General features: G+C 37.0%; 1 protein-coding gene across 8 annotated transcripts in view; it reads right to left on the bottom strand.

Moving 5' to 3' along the window:
- Nucleotides 1-7,585, bottom strand: part of LOC123510428 (potassium voltage-gated channel subfamily H member 6-like) — a 699,140-nt gene extending 691,555 nt beyond the window's left edge. For all 8 annotated transcript variants that reach the window (XM_045265606.1, XM_045265610.1, XM_045265612.1 and 5 more), the window contains exon 1: nucleotides 7,420-7,585. The gene's annotated coding sequence lies outside the window, so the exon portion shown is untranslated. The remainder of the gene's footprint in view (nucleotides 1-7,419) is intronic.
- Between the last annotated feature and the right edge of the window lie 1,376 nt (nucleotides 7,586-8,961).

The following is an 8,961-nucleotide window of genomic DNA, read 5'->3' as shown; positions in this document are numbered from 1 at the left end:
CCAATGAAAAGAATAGGTATGTTAATTTATAAGGAGGACTAATACTGTTTATAGAGTAAGAAAAGTATTAACCACTAGAATATTCTGCTTACTATTTGATGATTTTATACAGCTTCAGAAATTCATGTGGGGGGGGTTGAAATAGTGAAAACTGTGTATTAATCTTCTGACATCCATAGACCCTTCCTAATGTCAATAAAATGGTCTAATCGTTCCCAGTATTGAAGAGGTTAAATTATGAACAGTAGGTGTTTATTACGATAGGTCCAATGAAAACCGTCAACAGACACATTATCGAAGGGAAAGACAAGGATTGATTGCTCTGAAATAAGAAGAAAATGACAGTTTTTTTCTGACACTAGTTACATAAAGTGGTGGAATATAAAGGGACACGCTGAGTGATAGAAAGAAAAGAGTTAGTTGGCAAAGGCAGGTGATGAATACTGTAAATGCAGGAAGGGAAGTGATTGATCTGGAGTTAAATGCAGAGAGAGAGAGAGAGAGAGAGAAGTGAAGTGATAGATAAAAAGTATATAAAGAATAAAGAAGTAAATCACATCATAGATATAGAAGGAAGCCTCAGATTAAAGAGATAACAACAACAACAACAACAACAAGCAAAAAGAAATTACAAAACAAAGAAAAATAAGAGAAGTAAAAAAGAAGAAAAGAAAAAGAAAAAGAGGAGGAGGAGGAGGAGGAGGAGGAGGAGGAAGAAAAAGAAGAATGGTGATAAAAGGTTTGCTGCTAAGAGTAATAAGCCACCTCGGAAAATAATGAGACTGGAAAACACCATTTGGCTTGACCTACATAAGACAACTTCAGAAGACTGAAATTCTGCGGGTAGAGAGATTGACGAGCGGGTGAGGACCAGAGAGTAAAAGGGGTTAGGAGTGAAAATAGAGTTAGTGTTTGACTAGAAAAGGGAATTAGTTGCCAAAGAAAGAAAGAAAAGTAGGTGGGAAGTTCATCTAGGAAGTGAAAGGAGAAAAGATAATTAAATGAAGTAAGTAGATGGTGAGAACAGAAGAGATTAAGTTGATTAACCGGTAGTTTATGGAAAAAGGAAGAGAGATGATACATATAAAAGAAACACAGACGGGAAAATTACACCATACAACATATAACGATGCGTACTTTTTGTAGAATAAGGCAAGGTGAATTACAGAAAGAAATTTTAACTAAGATTAAAAATAAAAGAAAAAAATAAGAAGTAGCATACGAAAGGTCAATTTTGTAAAGTAGTGGTTATCTACAGAGGAAAGAAAAATAGACAAAGAAAGTTTAGTTAAGTAGAGCAAGGATTAGCTGTGTAGGGAGGTCACAAAATTTACCATCGAGGAAAGGGGAGGAGAGTAGCTATAAAGATAGAGAGTAATTCTGTAAAGTAGAGGAACGACTACCAGTGAAGGGAAGGTTGTAAAGCTTAATTGGGAAGAAAGGGGTAAAGGCAGTTAGGAGGGAGGGTGTAAAAAGAACACATCAGAAGCTGAAGAAGACTTACTGTGAAGGGGGAGGAAGGAAGAGAAAAAGGAGTAAGTTTTGTTGAGTAAAGGAAGAATTTGCTGAGAGGGGAGGGTTACTAAATAAGAGAAAGAAAAGGTGTCAGTAAGGAAAAAGTATAGAATGAGGAAGAGTTACTGTGAAAGGAAAGTAAAAGAGTAAGTTCGTTGAATGAAGGAAGGATTAGTTGAGGAAGCTTACAAAACGGAGCAAGGGGAAAGAAGAGTAAATGAGTAGACCAAGGAAGAGTTACGGTGAAGGAAGAGTAAGTGCAAGTCATGTTGAGTAAAGGGATTAGAGAGAGAGAGAGAGAGAGAGAGAGAGAGAGAGAGAGAGAGAGAGAGAGAGAGAGAGAGAGAGAGAGAGAGAGAGAGAGAGAGAGAGAGAGAGAGAGAGAGAGAGAGAGAGAGAGAGAGAGAGAGAGAGAGAGAGAGAGAGAGAGAGAGAGGTCTGTAAACGATCATTACATTTCGTAGATTAAGGGAGGGTGAAATTATAAAGCAATGATTACATGAGAAGGGAAGATTACGGAACTGAATAAAGAGAAAAAGGAAATGAAGGAATCTCTAAAACATAAACTCCTTCAACCAGGGAAGGCGGAACAATAAAGAGATACTAAATGTTATGTTTCGGAACGAAGCTTTATTGTGAAAGAATTATTTACCTTTAGCTGCGAGGAAGAAAATCAAAAGAAAAAAAAACAAGAGTACACGTTAAAGGTAAATTTTGTAGCGCAGAGCAAGGATTGGCCTTCTTCAGTAGTATAAAGTTGACACGTGAGGGAAAAAAAAAACAGAGATAATAAATGTGATTATATTAGAGACAAGTGTTGGGAGGCGAGAGAGAGAGAGAGAGAGAGAGAGAGAGAGAGAGAGAGAGAGAGAGAGAGAGAGAGAGGGAGAGGGAGAGGGAGGTAGGGAGAAAGTACACAGTTAGTTTTGTAGAGCAGGGATTAGTTGAGAAGAGAGAGTATAGCATAATTGCACACTTGGAGACGCGCCAAGGACTACATAAATATGAGCGTGGGGGAGGAAGGAAGACGCTGCTACTCCCGCCCCGCAATAGGGAAAAATAAAGTGACGCTCCAAGAATCACGATCAAATGAAGCCCAGCAAGATGTTAGTCCCTTTTTGTGTCAAGTACTTGGCTGGCTCACCTCTCACTGCTGCGTACGCTAAACCCTCCTATTTATACTTCCCCCTCTCCCCTACACCGTCTCTCTTTAAGGTATTGTGTACTATTGCTTAGGTTTATCACTACCATTATTTCACAGCATTATATTGGAGTGACCTGTCTCAAACCTTCCTATTTATACTCTGTCCTTCTCTCCTTTACATGTCTTTCTACTATACATTGTGTACTGTTGCCCATTTGTCTGTCATATTCATTGTTTCAACAGTGTTACAGTGGCTTATATTCAAACCTTCCTATTCATATCTGCCCTCTCTCTCTCCTTTACTCGGTTAGCTTTTAGGTATTGTGTATTATTGTTCACTTGTCTGTCATTTTCATTATTTTCAGCGTTATAATATGATAATCAATTCTGCATATTGCAGCGACAACCTCACCTCTTTAAATGTCTTGAATGATATACCTGTATTGCCTCCCTGAAAATACAACTCGAATGCATTATGCTAACACAGATCTTCAGTTTTACTATATAAGAACATGAGAAAATAAGGAAAGCTGCAAGAAGCCACCAGGCCTACACGTGGCAGTCTCTGTAAGAAACATATTTTTCCATTTTCACCTAAAATTACCATCTATTACTTGGTCTAATCTTCTCGTAAAGCTTCTCAAAGACTCAGGGCTTACAACTTGATTAGTAAACCCATTCCATTCTTCTACCACTCTATTTGAAAACCATTTCCTTTCTGTCTTTTATTCTTAATTTAACTTTTTGCACCTTGAACATATTAGTTTCTGTTCTTTTCTGATTACCGATCCTGAGGAATTTGCTTACGCCACCTTTTTATTACAGCCATAAGACTTACAGACTTAAACTACTTTCCACCTCTTCTTTAGATCCAACTATTTTCCACTATGACACCATTATTTTCTGTTCTTCCGTGATTACTGATCCTGAGAATTTGAACACGTATATTAACGGTTATATCAATGTATCTCTCCCCCTCTCCCCTTCTCTCCCCTCTTCCCCGCCCGCTTCCCTTTTATTGTACTGTCATAGCCTGGAGCGGTGCGTGGGAGGCTGCGAGGCGGTCACCAGGTCACAGGTACACAGACTGAATGTTCCGGCTATCATGTGATCAGCGTGGAAGGCAGATAAACATGCACTTCAATGAAAGCCTGGGATGAAATGACGTTGAACTGTGCACTGTGCACCGAAATTAAAATTGCAACTACATTTTTTTTTTCATTTCCCTTTATGCTGTTTTGTTCCATCTCATCACGTATATATTCAGTACAGCATTCTATTTTTTGTACATTAATATTCCACTAGTTTCGTTCCATTACACCATTACGAAATACTAGCAGGAACAATCACAAATATTCTCATCATTAGGGAGTTTTAAAAGCTTAGAGAAATCTATAGAAGAGGAACAAGTGGAAACAAGTAAGTAAGGTTCATATAGGGACTGCAGTGTTCATTACCTTATGTTGTTATATACATACTACTGTGTAGACTCTGAAACCCTCTGCCTGGTTTTGTATTTCCTTCTTCCTATGACTTGAACTCATTGAAAAGGAAGGGTTTAAGACGCTTATCATGCAATTTTGGTTGGTCTTTTTAATCTCTCGTAAAAGAACAGAGACTTTCACTTGGTCGTCCTTTTTATCACATTTTTTGGCGCTTTTGTACACTCAACACGTGAATAAGAGCAGTGCGCCCCAGCCATTACTGCAAAAGCGAACGGTTGCGTGTAATATATGTTTGCGATTCGTATCTTTACATGAATTCAGCAAATAAAAGGCGGGACGCTCTTCCATCAGACGGTGTGGACATAAGTAAAGCGAGCAAATACACCGGGATCAAGGCAGCCTTGTTTCTGCTCCTAAGACCTCCACCTTGTCAGCCCAGACTACGCTCCCCCACTTGTATTTCACCCTCATCCTCCTCGTTCAGATTAGAAGAGGTGGGTGGGTATCCGTAGTAGTAGTGTTTGTGATTGTGGTGGTGGTTGTAGTAGTAGTAGTAGTAGTAGTAGTAGTGGTAGTAGTAATAGTAGTAGTGGTAGTAGTAGTAGTAGTAGTAGTAGTAGTAGTAGTAGTAGTAGTAGTAGTAGTAGTAGTAGTACAGTACTTGTAGCATGAACATGAACAAGAAGGAAAAAAAGAAAAAGTATCAATTAAGTACTTTCTGACCACTAACAAGAATAACAGTAACCTAGGTATTCCTTGGATGACGATAATAATAATAACAATGACAATAATTATAGTAATAATAATAATAATAATAATAATAATAATAATAATAATAATAAAAATAAAAATTATAACAATAATAATAAAAATACTAATAATATAAAAAATCATAAGAATAATAACAACGAAAATAAAAATCATAATCATAATAATAATAATAATAATAATAATAATAATAATAATAATAATAATAATAATAACAACAACAACAATGATAACAATAGTAATATTAAAAATAATAATAATAATAATAATAATAATAATAATAATAATAATAACAATAATAATGACAAAAACAAATAATAGTAATGATAATAATAATGATAATAATAGCAATAATAATAACAATAATAATAATAATAATGAAAATAACTAATAATAATAATAATAATAATAATAATAATAATAATAATAATAATAATAATAATATATTTTATCCTTTCCGTTGAATTAGTATATTGGTAAGCATTTCATTTATCTCTCTCTCTCTCTCTCTCTCTCTCTCTCTCTCTCTCTCTCTCTCTCTCTCTCTCTGTCCTTGTTTTTTCCTTTTCCTAACTCTCTCCGTCAGTTTAACTACATTTCCCCTCACTCCTTTCTTCGTTTTATTTTTTTTTTTTTCCTTTCTCACTCTCCTTCGCCAGCTTAACATTTTTTCCCACTGCTTGTAATTAATAGTTTACAGTTGTTTTTTTGTCTCATTCTATCTATATATTTGTATGGACATGAATAACTCTCATTTCTCTTCCTCATAATAAATACAAGAACCATTTTTTTCTTTTTCGTCCTTACCTCTTATCAACGCAACATACACTATGTCAATCTACTTATCTTCTTTGTCTTATTTTCTCAATCAACAGTAACAATTTGTATGGCTAAGAATAAAACTTCGAATTTCCTTTTTTTTTTCAGCATAAACAAGAACAATTTAGTTTTCTTAATCTTCACCTCTTATATTAACCTCTATTATCTCCTCAACACCTTCCTTACTGTCTATCAACGCAATACACACTTTATCAATTTACTCATCATTTTCATCTAATTTCCTCAATCAACAGTAACAATTTGTATGGCCAGGAATAAAGTCTCAATTTTTTTTTTTTTTTTTTTTACCGCATAATAAACAAGAATAGTTTGGTTATTTTTCCACCCTGACATCTTACATTAACCTCTATGATCCCCTCAACACCTTCCGTACTGTCTATCAACGCAACACACACTTCATCCATCTACATATCTTTATTTTATCTAATCAATCAATAGCAACAATTTGTATGGCTAGGAATAAAATCTCGAATCTCCTTTTTTTCCGCATAACAAACAAGAGCAACCTAATTTTTCCCCTACCCTTCCCTTATATCTAACGTTTATTGCTCCCTCAATACACGCAGCATAGTACACAGGTTTATCTCTTCCTGGTAAACACAAGACCCACCATTAGCTACACCCATCATTAGCCAAACAGAAGGCCAGGCAGTGAGGGCAACAATTATTCAATCGCTCTCTCGTGACGTAATAGGTTTCCAATTACGTTCCTTCCTGTTCCTTCCTTCGTCAGTGTTCGTGGCACCTACTGCTCGCTTCGATATGAGATCAGGGTACAAGTTATTCGCGATTATCATCCACACAACGCAAGGCTAAGTGTGTTTGCTAGGAGTTTAGGTGCTAGGTACTGTAGTTGTATGCGAGGTGTTTGAAGTATCATATCAAGTGATCCCAGGCTATTGTTGTCGTTGCTGTTGTTGTTTTGATTAATGTGTGACTTGGTAAACCTCTGTCAAGGTCTAAATATTTGGTTCTTTTCTCTATTCTTAAGGTTCAGCTACTTCGTTGTATTTTTTTTTTTTTTATCATATAATTATTTCAATTTTTCTCTGTTCTTGCGACACAAATATTTCGTTTCCTTTTTTCTACTGTTTTAAAGATTCAAATATTTAGTTATTTTTTGGTTGTTTTCTCTTTCTCTGTACTTACGCTTTAAACATTTAATTCTCTTTACCCTTCGGAAGATCTAAAAACTTTTCTCCTCTTAAGATCTAAATATTTCGTTCTTATAAAGTTCAATACCCAATTATTTCTATCTCATTACCGGCCACTTTAAATTTAACAGCAAGCTACACAGCTACACACAACACATTTATTCATCAAGACCAGACCTCGGCCAGACAACAAATATCGAAGAAAAGTCTGCTTTTCCTAAACATAATAGCCGTTCTCCTACTACTGCTATTTGATATATTAAAAGTATATATCAGACAACAGTTTCGTATATTTATTAGGAACATATGATCATTTATCCCTTCACTGCGTCATTATATTTCATTATAAAGGCCTTTGAAATGAATATTAATCTCGACAACGATAGTGTATAACAAAACTGCCAAAAAGTCATACACATCCTTGAAACTTAAAGAAAATAATGGCACTATTCCCTCTACCTTATATACGACCACTGACATGTAATTACCAAGCTACGATCACACTTACAACACACGAGGGACCGCAACACACACTCAACTACACTAACACTACCTCATCCCGCTTATAAGGACAGTCCGTCGCCGCTCAGTTAATATATCCAGCACTTCGTCACGTTGCAGCCTTCACGCGTCCCGAACGCAGCACCGAGCACCAGCCACACAGGGAGGCAAGCAGCGTTCAGTGAGGGAGGCAGTACATCGACGCTCGTCCGATTCACACCGCAAGCCAGAAGAAACTGAGGCGTGTTAGACCGCGTTGCCTCATGTCCCCACTCCCCTCCCGCTATCCCTCCCATGACCCTGTATCTCCCTCCTTCTCCCCGCCTCTTCCTCCCTTCATTTGCCCTATCTCTTGAGGAGACCATCCATTTGTTACGTGGTCCTTTTCCTGCGGCGCCTCAATCTCCCATCCTGCCTCAGTCACGCTACCTGCTACCTCGCCTCTACATTTTCCAGGCTAATGGGTTATCCCTCATAGCTCATCTATGTATAGTATATTTTGTTTCTCCCTCACCCTTTCTATGAAGATAACTTCCTATATTTCCATTAATATTATGTGAATTGTACTTAAACACACATAAACAAGCTCTCTCTCTCTCTCTCTCTCTCTCTCTCTCTCTCTCTCTCTCTCTCTCTCTCTCTCTCTCTCTCTCTCTCTCTCTCACACACACACACACACACACACACACACACACACACACACACACATTTTTTTTCTTAAGTTCTCCATCAAACTCTCATCTTCTTCATGAGAGGTCTACGAAATAAACATTAATTTCAGTCTCATTAATACACATATAACTGAATGATCAACTTTACACAAATTTTAGAACATGTCAGCTAAGTAACTATATAATGAGAGAGAGAGAGAGAGAGAGAGAGAGAGAGAGAGAGAGAGAGAGAGAGAGAGAGAGAGAGAGAGAGAGAGAGAGAGAGTTTACAGAAGTTACCAGCACAAGGTGCAGCCAGGAAATTTTCGCTGAGGGTTGAAAGGGCGAGTGGGTGGGGTGGGGGGAGAGGTGAAATGTGGAGGGGCTTCACAAATTGTCATCGAAGTGAAGTACTGATGGTAAATTGCCAAGCATAAATACTAAGGTACATTTCAGACGTCTGTAGTCTTTCAATATGCAGTGGTAACGTAAAACAATATTTATATCCCATCTAAAATTCTGCCCAAGGAAATACATAAAATCAAGGAAATTCAGAATAATAAATTTTCTACATTTACTATACCTTTAAGGTAAAAGCCACTCTATCAAAAAGAAAAAAATATATATAGACATGTGTATGTTCATATGCCAGAAAGGAATGATTCTACATGAAGTTAATACGATCTAAGGAAGAATAGAGTTAAAACATGGCAAACAGTCCAAGAACTTTAAAAGCTTGATAGTTCTGTCAGCACATGCAAAATGGATGCTGGTGTCAGATATGTGCCTGGACGTGGCTCAGCTCCACTCCCTGACTGACGCTTCAATCCTGTCTGCCCAGTGTTTAAGGGGTGGCCGGCATGACCCGACCGCCTCCCTTGTTCTATATACACTGCTACAAGAATAAACTTATCAATCATCAATCAACTTTAAAAGGCGAGTGA

The sequence above is a fragment of the Portunus trituberculatus genome, chromosome 29, assembly GCF_017591435.1.
Source record: "Portunus trituberculatus isolate SZX2019 chromosome 29, ASM1759143v1, whole genome shotgun sequence".
Taxonomy (NCBI): domain Eukaryota; kingdom Metazoa; phylum Arthropoda; class Malacostraca; order Decapoda; family Portunidae; genus Portunus; species Portunus trituberculatus.
The sequence above is the reverse complement of the archived record's forward strand: the minus strand, read 5'-3'. Positions and strand labels throughout refer to the sequence as shown.